This window comes from Marmota flaviventris, chromosome 1, assembly GCF_047511675.1.
Source record: "Marmota flaviventris isolate mMarFla1 chromosome 1, mMarFla1.hap1, whole genome shotgun sequence".
Lineage (NCBI taxonomy): Eukaryota > Metazoa > Chordata > Mammalia > Rodentia > Sciuridae > Marmota > Marmota flaviventris.
In genome coordinates this window covers 89,109,307-89,115,925 of record NC_092498.1, presented here as the reverse complement: position 1 = coordinate 89,115,925, position 6,619 = coordinate 89,109,307, and the positions used below count along the sequence as shown (strand labels likewise).

Here is a 6,619-nt window from a genome sequence, read left to right as displayed (position 1 = left end):
ATGGAGTTTGGAAAAGTTTGGACATGCAGGCTAGAAAAGGCTTAGAATGTTGTAAGCAGAGCAAAATGGGTGATTCTAATGGGAGCTCAGAAGACCAGAAAGCCCATAGGAATGCGGAGAGTAACATGCTCATGGGGTTTCAGAGGGGAATTAGGACTCTATTGGGCTTTGAACCAGTGGCCGTTTATGTTACATTCTGGCAAAGGACTTGTCTACATTTTGCCCTTGTCCTGAAACTTTCTGTGAGTATGAATTTAAAGGTGTTGGACTACGTAATCTAGTGGAAGAAAGTTCAAGAAAGCACAACACTCAGGCAGTAGCATCAATATTGCCAACAGCTTTTAGCCAGATTTATTGTGAGAATTGGCAGGAAGCAGAGAAGAAAGCTTTTTAAAAAAAAAAAAAAAAAAAAACTTGCAGTTGGGCCAGAAAAGCATGTGTAAAACTGGATCCAAGGAAGTTGTGGTTGTTGAAGAGATTACCAACTCCTGAAAAGAAGTTGAGTATTTGCACAGAGACAATAGGACAGATGTCTTGAGGGCATCTCAGGAATCAGCATGGCCATATTTATGGCAGGCTTAAGGGTATAAAAGGGAAAACAGTTAAGAGACCATGGAGGCACCCTTATCACACAGGTGCATAGGAAGTTGTTTCTCTAGGATTTGTTTCACCATGCTCTTCCGGGTACTTGGAGACCGATACAGCTGTCAAACAAGGGGGTCCAGCTACTTACTGTTCAAGCTAGCAACAGACCTTGGCACCATCCATATGGTACTGGTTCTGCAGGAATGTAGGATGCCGGAGTTAAGGGGTCATGTTTCTATCAAGATTTCAGAGAAAGGCATGGGAATCCAGGCAAGATGTAGCAGGATTAGAATCCCTGCCTAGAGAGGGTGATTCATGAAGCTACAAAAAGGAAGTCAAAGCTGCAGTGGAGACTCCTGGGATTAATAGATGCCAGTAATGAGGAACGTATGTCTGCAAAAGAAAGCTTTTGGATGCAGCAGAGCCAACCTAAGAGAGAGGCCATGTGAGCTGCAAGCAGCAAGGGCATAATGGCAGGGCTTCCCAAGTCCTTTGGACCCCAGTCTCACCACCATTTTTCCCAGATACTGAACATAGAGCTACAGGACTTGTTTGCTCAGCTGGGTTTCAGTTTTACATCCCTTCTTTCTATGTCCCTATTTCTTCCCTTTGGAATGGGAATGTTTATTCAGTGCCGTTATATAGAAGCACGTTACTTGCTTTTGATCTTTACAGAGGCTCATATCAGAGGAGACTTTGGACTTGGACTTTTGGAAAATGCTGGGACTGTGAAGACTATGGGAACTCTTGGAGATTAACTAAAGGCATTTTGCATCGTGATATGGGCACGAGCTTATCACAGGGGTGGGGGTATTATGGTTTGGATATAAGCTATCCCCCAAAAGCTCATGATTAGATGTTGAGAGCTGTAACCTAATCAGTGGTTTAATCCATTTGATAGATTAATAATTTGAAAGGACTACTGGGTGGTAACTATAGGCAGGTAGGGTATAACTGGGGGAAGCAGGTCACTGGGGCAGGTCTTTGGTGTTTATATCTTATCCTTGGCTCCTCAAGGTCTTTCTCTGATTCCTGGCTTCCATGTGCTAAAGAGCTTTATTCCACCATACCCTCCCACCGTGATGTTCTGCTGCTTCTTGGTCCCACAGCAATGGAGTCATCCATCCACAGACTGATCCTCTGAAACTCTGAGCCAAAATAAACTTTTTCTCCTCTTGAGTTGTTCTTGTCAGGTATTTTGGTCACAGTGAAGAGAAGCTAACATGTGAACCATGTCAAAATTAAAAATATTTTTCTTTATGAAGGCCGTAATAAGTGAATGGAAAGATAAGCAAGGAGTAGAAGAAAATATTTACAAACCACTTATAGAAAACTTAAACTTATCTTAAAACTCAACAGGGGAAAAAAAAGCAAACAATCCAATTAGAAAATAAGCAAGAGACAAAGAGATACACTTCACTTAAGATACCGATGACAGCCAGGTGTAGAGGCAAATGTCTGTAATCCCAGCAACTCGGGAGGCAGAAGACTATAAGTTCAAGTACAAGTTCAAGGCCAGTCTCAGGAAATGATTGAGGCCCTAAGCAACTTAGTGAGACCTGTCCCAAAATCAAAAATAAAAAGGGCTGAGATGTGGCTCAGCACCCCTGGGTTTAATCCCCAGTACAAATAATAGTAATAATAATAATAATAATAATAATAATAATAATAATAATACAGATAGCAAATAAGCACATGCAAAAATGTTCAACGAGAAAGTAAAACAATAATAATGTATCACTATCACCACACACCTATCCAAATGGCTAAAATGAAAAATTTTGACAGCACCAAATGCTGGTGAGAATGTTACAGAATAATTACTCATCCAGTTGCTAGTGGAAATGTAAAATTAGCCATTCTGGAAGATAGTTGCTCCCCTGGGTATTAACCAAGGAAAATGAAAACTTATGTTTACACATACATTATGTTATGAATTCTTATAACAACAATATTCAAAATAGCCCCAGATGTCCTTTGAATGGGTGAATGATTAAATGAACTATGGAAATTCATACCATGGAATTTCTGATCAACAATAAAAAGGAAAGAATTATTGATTCATGCAAAGACCTGGATGAATCTCCATAGAATAATGCTAGGTGGAAAAAAAATCTTTCCCAAACTTATTACATAATATATGATTCTATGTATTTAACATTCTTGAAATAGCAAAAGTATAAAAATAGATAGCAGATTAGTAGTTGCCAGGGGTTAAGGAAGGGTTGAAGTGGTATAAAGGCAGTGTGTGGTTGTAGTGGTAGAAATGTTTTATATCTTGACTATATTAATGTCCATGTTCTGGTTGTACTGTTATACCTAGCTTTGCCGTATGTTGTTATCATTGGGGAAAACAGGGTACATGCATTTGCATTCTTTCTTCGAATTACATGTGAATTTATAATTATCTCAAATAAAAAAAAACCAAAAGAAATAAGCTGTTAATTTTTTTTAAATTATGGATTCAGCAAAGAACAGGAGACTATTAAGTACAAACAATAGGGCTGGAGTGTAACTCAGTGGTATAGGGTGTGCTTAGCATGTATGAGGCCTTGAATTTGATCCCCACCACTGCAAAACAAACAAGAAAACTAGAAATAGAACTTAAAAAAAAACTTAGAAAATAAATATTGTTAAAATTAAGGACTTTTTTAAAAATTTATTTTATACTTATTGGTGGACACAATGTCTTTATTTTACTTTATGTGGTGCTGAGGATCGAACCCAGTGACTCATGCATGTTAGGTGAACGTTCTTCCTCTAAGGACTTAAGGACTTGTTTTTTATTGCTATTTTTGTTGTTATTTGTTTTTTATTGCTATTCCAAGTTACCATAAATTTAATATTTTTGTGATAGTAGAAGCAAATGTGACTCCATTTTGTTTTATGACTTCATCCTGTAAAACAACCATGCCAAGTAGAAAGGTCATGACTGGGGCAAGATGTTCTTTTCCTTTTGCTATAGACACCTTTAAGAACATGGGACTACCTAATGGGGCTCTGTTTCTGTAACTGGGGTGACTGGGCTGTGATTGGTTAGGCTTCCTGCCGCTAGACTGCACTCTCCCGCTTCTGTAACCTGGCTTGCTTGCATTGGCTGGACCCCCCAACATTCCTTTTGCGGTTTTCAGGCTTATAAGGAGCGCCCTTGCAATTGTTCGGGGCTGATCAGGGGAACAGCTTTATGTTCTGGTCAGCCGCCACTGGTGTGCTTCAATAAAGGCTTGATTCGATTATACGTGAGTGGTCTGGAAATCAGTTTATGAAACCCCAGGATGAAGCTTTAACTATAACATTTTAATATTATCTTATGGTTCTGAAAGTCAGCTTTTCAAAATATGTCTCCTGGGTTAAAATCAAAGTGTCAGCAGAACAGCAGTTCTTGGCTCACAGTTCCTTTTCTTTATCTTCAAAGCCAGCAGTGTTGGCCAGTTCCTTCTCAGGCTGCTATTTTTCTGGTCCTTATTGGCCTCCTTCTTCCATTTAGGTGGACCCTTGGGATTACAGTGGGCCCATCTCAATAATCCAGCATAATTTTCCAATCTCAAAGTCAGCTGATTAGTAACTTTAATTCCTGCAACTTTAATTAACTGCAACTTCAGTTCCCCTTTGCCATATTCACATGTTCCAGGTTTAGGATTGATATCATGATAGGGGGTTGGGGGTCACTATTCAATCTACCACACATAGTTTAAAAACCAATCCAAGCCAGTGTGTGCCTATAATCCGGCTGCTCTGAAGGCTGAGGCAGGAGGATTGCAAATCTAGACCTTATCTTAAAATAAAATAAAAAGGGCTGGGGGTGGGGAGTAAAGCTAAGCCTCGGGTTTAATCCTTAGTATTACAAAACAAACATATGATAAAAATTCAAACATCTACAAAATAACATTTGAAAGACTTGAAATTATTCAGAATGCAGCAGGAGAAACCAGATTAGAAAATATTAAATGACAGGTTAAAATACATAAAAGATACAGTTCAGAATCCTAGAGGAAGTTTTTTGGTTTTTGTTTTTTTCCTACGAGAGAGGCTCATATAAGGATAAGATGGAGGAATTAAAATCTAGACTTCATTTTTGTACTTGCAAGTTTTAACCCCTTGTGTTTGCGAAGTTTCACTTTTGAGTTACGATCCTGCTCTCCTTTTCTCAGAAGCCAGCCTTTGTTTGGAATTCTAATATGCCTAAGTATATGTGGTCACCTGATCGAATGCACTTCTTTAGTGTGAATAAGTGACAACATTTTATGGCATCGATAATGTGTTTAAAAATATCAGGCAAAGTTATTAGCATGTTAAAAATTCCTTTACAACTCAGATAGGAAATGAAAAGAATATTAAATATGCATTGTTAATAACAAGCTTAAGGACACACGAGAAGAAAAGCTAAGATTTTTTTTAAAAAAGTCTAAATCAAAGTCTATGCTCAGTTGCAAATTTGATTACTTTGAACTAGTTTTCACCCAGGTGGAGCTCACGTGCCATTTTAACCAGAGTTCCCCGTTACGTCCAGGCATTGACTCTGGTTGCTCTTTAGGGGGCGGGCCTTGGCTCCCAGAGGCCGTGGCCAAGCTGTCAGGACGAGTTCCCAGCTTGTCACCCCTCGGCGAACTCTGAGGCCTGTCCACTCGCACTTGTGCGGTGGCGCGGGCCGCGTGTCTTTCGGCACAGAGCGCCCCTCGAGGTTTCGGCGCCAGTCCACCCTGGCCCGCCCCCAACCGGCCTCGGCCTCCCGCAGGAGCCCGCCAGACTCCCGGCGCCGCCAGAGGGGCGCGGCCGCAGCAGCCGTCCCGACCAGTTCCCGTTCCGGGACCGCGAGGCGGCGGTGCCTGCTCTGCCCTAGCGCTGCTGCCGGCGCGGCGCTCCCGGGGCCTCAGCGCTACCGCGGCGACTGCGCTCCCGGCGCACCTGGCGCTCGGTCTCGCCTGCAGCCGCTGTCTGTTCTGCAAACTTGGCCAGGTAAGTCTTAGGCGATCGCGCGAAGAGACGTGACGTGTGTTGGGGTCTGGGGCGCCGCAGGCGAGGAGGCGCAGGGAGGCGAGATCTGCTTGCGGGTGGAACACAACAGTGCTCTGGAAGAGCTCGGGTGGACGAGGTAGAGAAACCCAGGAGTTGGAGAAATGCCGCCAAAGTTCAGAAACGGCACTGAAGCTCAGGGGAAATGTTTATCCAGCTGTGGTCTAGCTGGCCTTCTCTGTACTGCGGGCAATTTAGAGTCACCTGAGGGGCATTTTAAACATCCAGATACCCAGGCCACACCCTAGATCAATGCAGTCAGAATCTCTAGGGTGGGACCCAGGCTTCTGTATTGTTGAAAAGCTCCCTGGGTGACTCCAGTGTGCACCGGAGTTAGGACCAGAGGACCCAAGGGTGGCTTCCAAGAGAAGTTGGGAGGGCTGATGGGAGCCTTCCTGGAGTCCAGCCATCAGATACGCTGGCTCCTTCCAGTGCCCTGTTTGGCCCTGAATCTGAGGTAGGACTTCCCTAAGTGTTCAGCTGGCAACAAAATTAGGAAATGAGACAATGCTTGGCAGGGTCGCTGAATATCATATGAAAAATTGCTTCAAGTGTGCAATCTTTTGGTACACGGAACACAGAATGATAAGAATGATTAATGATGCTCTTTTGGTTCTGCAGTCTGTGAAATGCCTGGATTGCTGGTTTTTTGAAATTTAGTCTTGGGAAGTCAAGTGCACCCTTGACAACTTTAACACCTTAGGCCCTAAGGGTGAAACCAGAGGTGTACTTGCCTGAGGGTGGGGTTGGTCTTCCCTTGAAAGCTCTCAGTTAAGATTTGCCTGTCTCTGCCTCAGAAGTTAGAAGTGGATTCTCTGTCCTCACCTGGGGGTAGACCCCAGGGGCAGATAGCTGTAACTTGGAAGCAGAGCCATTGGACAAGGGTCAGGCAGCTCCCCAGATGTGCTGGGCAGGTGAGAAAGGTAGATTTAAAACCACAGTAAAAAGGTAGAAGAGGGGTCTTTCAAAGGTTGCAAGAAAAGAGGGAATGGAGGAATGTTCAAGCTTTGGAGCCCACTAA

The 6,619-nt window shown here is 42.8% G+C and overlaps 1 protein-coding gene across 4 annotated transcripts in view; it reads left to right on the top strand.

Moving 5' to 3' along the window:
- Positions 1 to 5,166: 5,166 nt before the first annotated feature.
- Nod1 (nucleotide binding oligomerization domain containing 1) overlaps positions 5,167 to 6,619 on the top strand; it is a 64,826-nt gene continuing 63,373 nt past the window's right edge. For all 4 annotated transcript variants that reach the window (XM_071613978.1, XM_071613976.1, XM_071613972.1 and 1 more), the window contains exon 1: positions 5,167 to 5,541. The gene's annotated coding sequence lies outside the window, so the exon portion shown is untranslated. The remainder of the gene's footprint in view (positions 5,542 to 6,619) is intronic.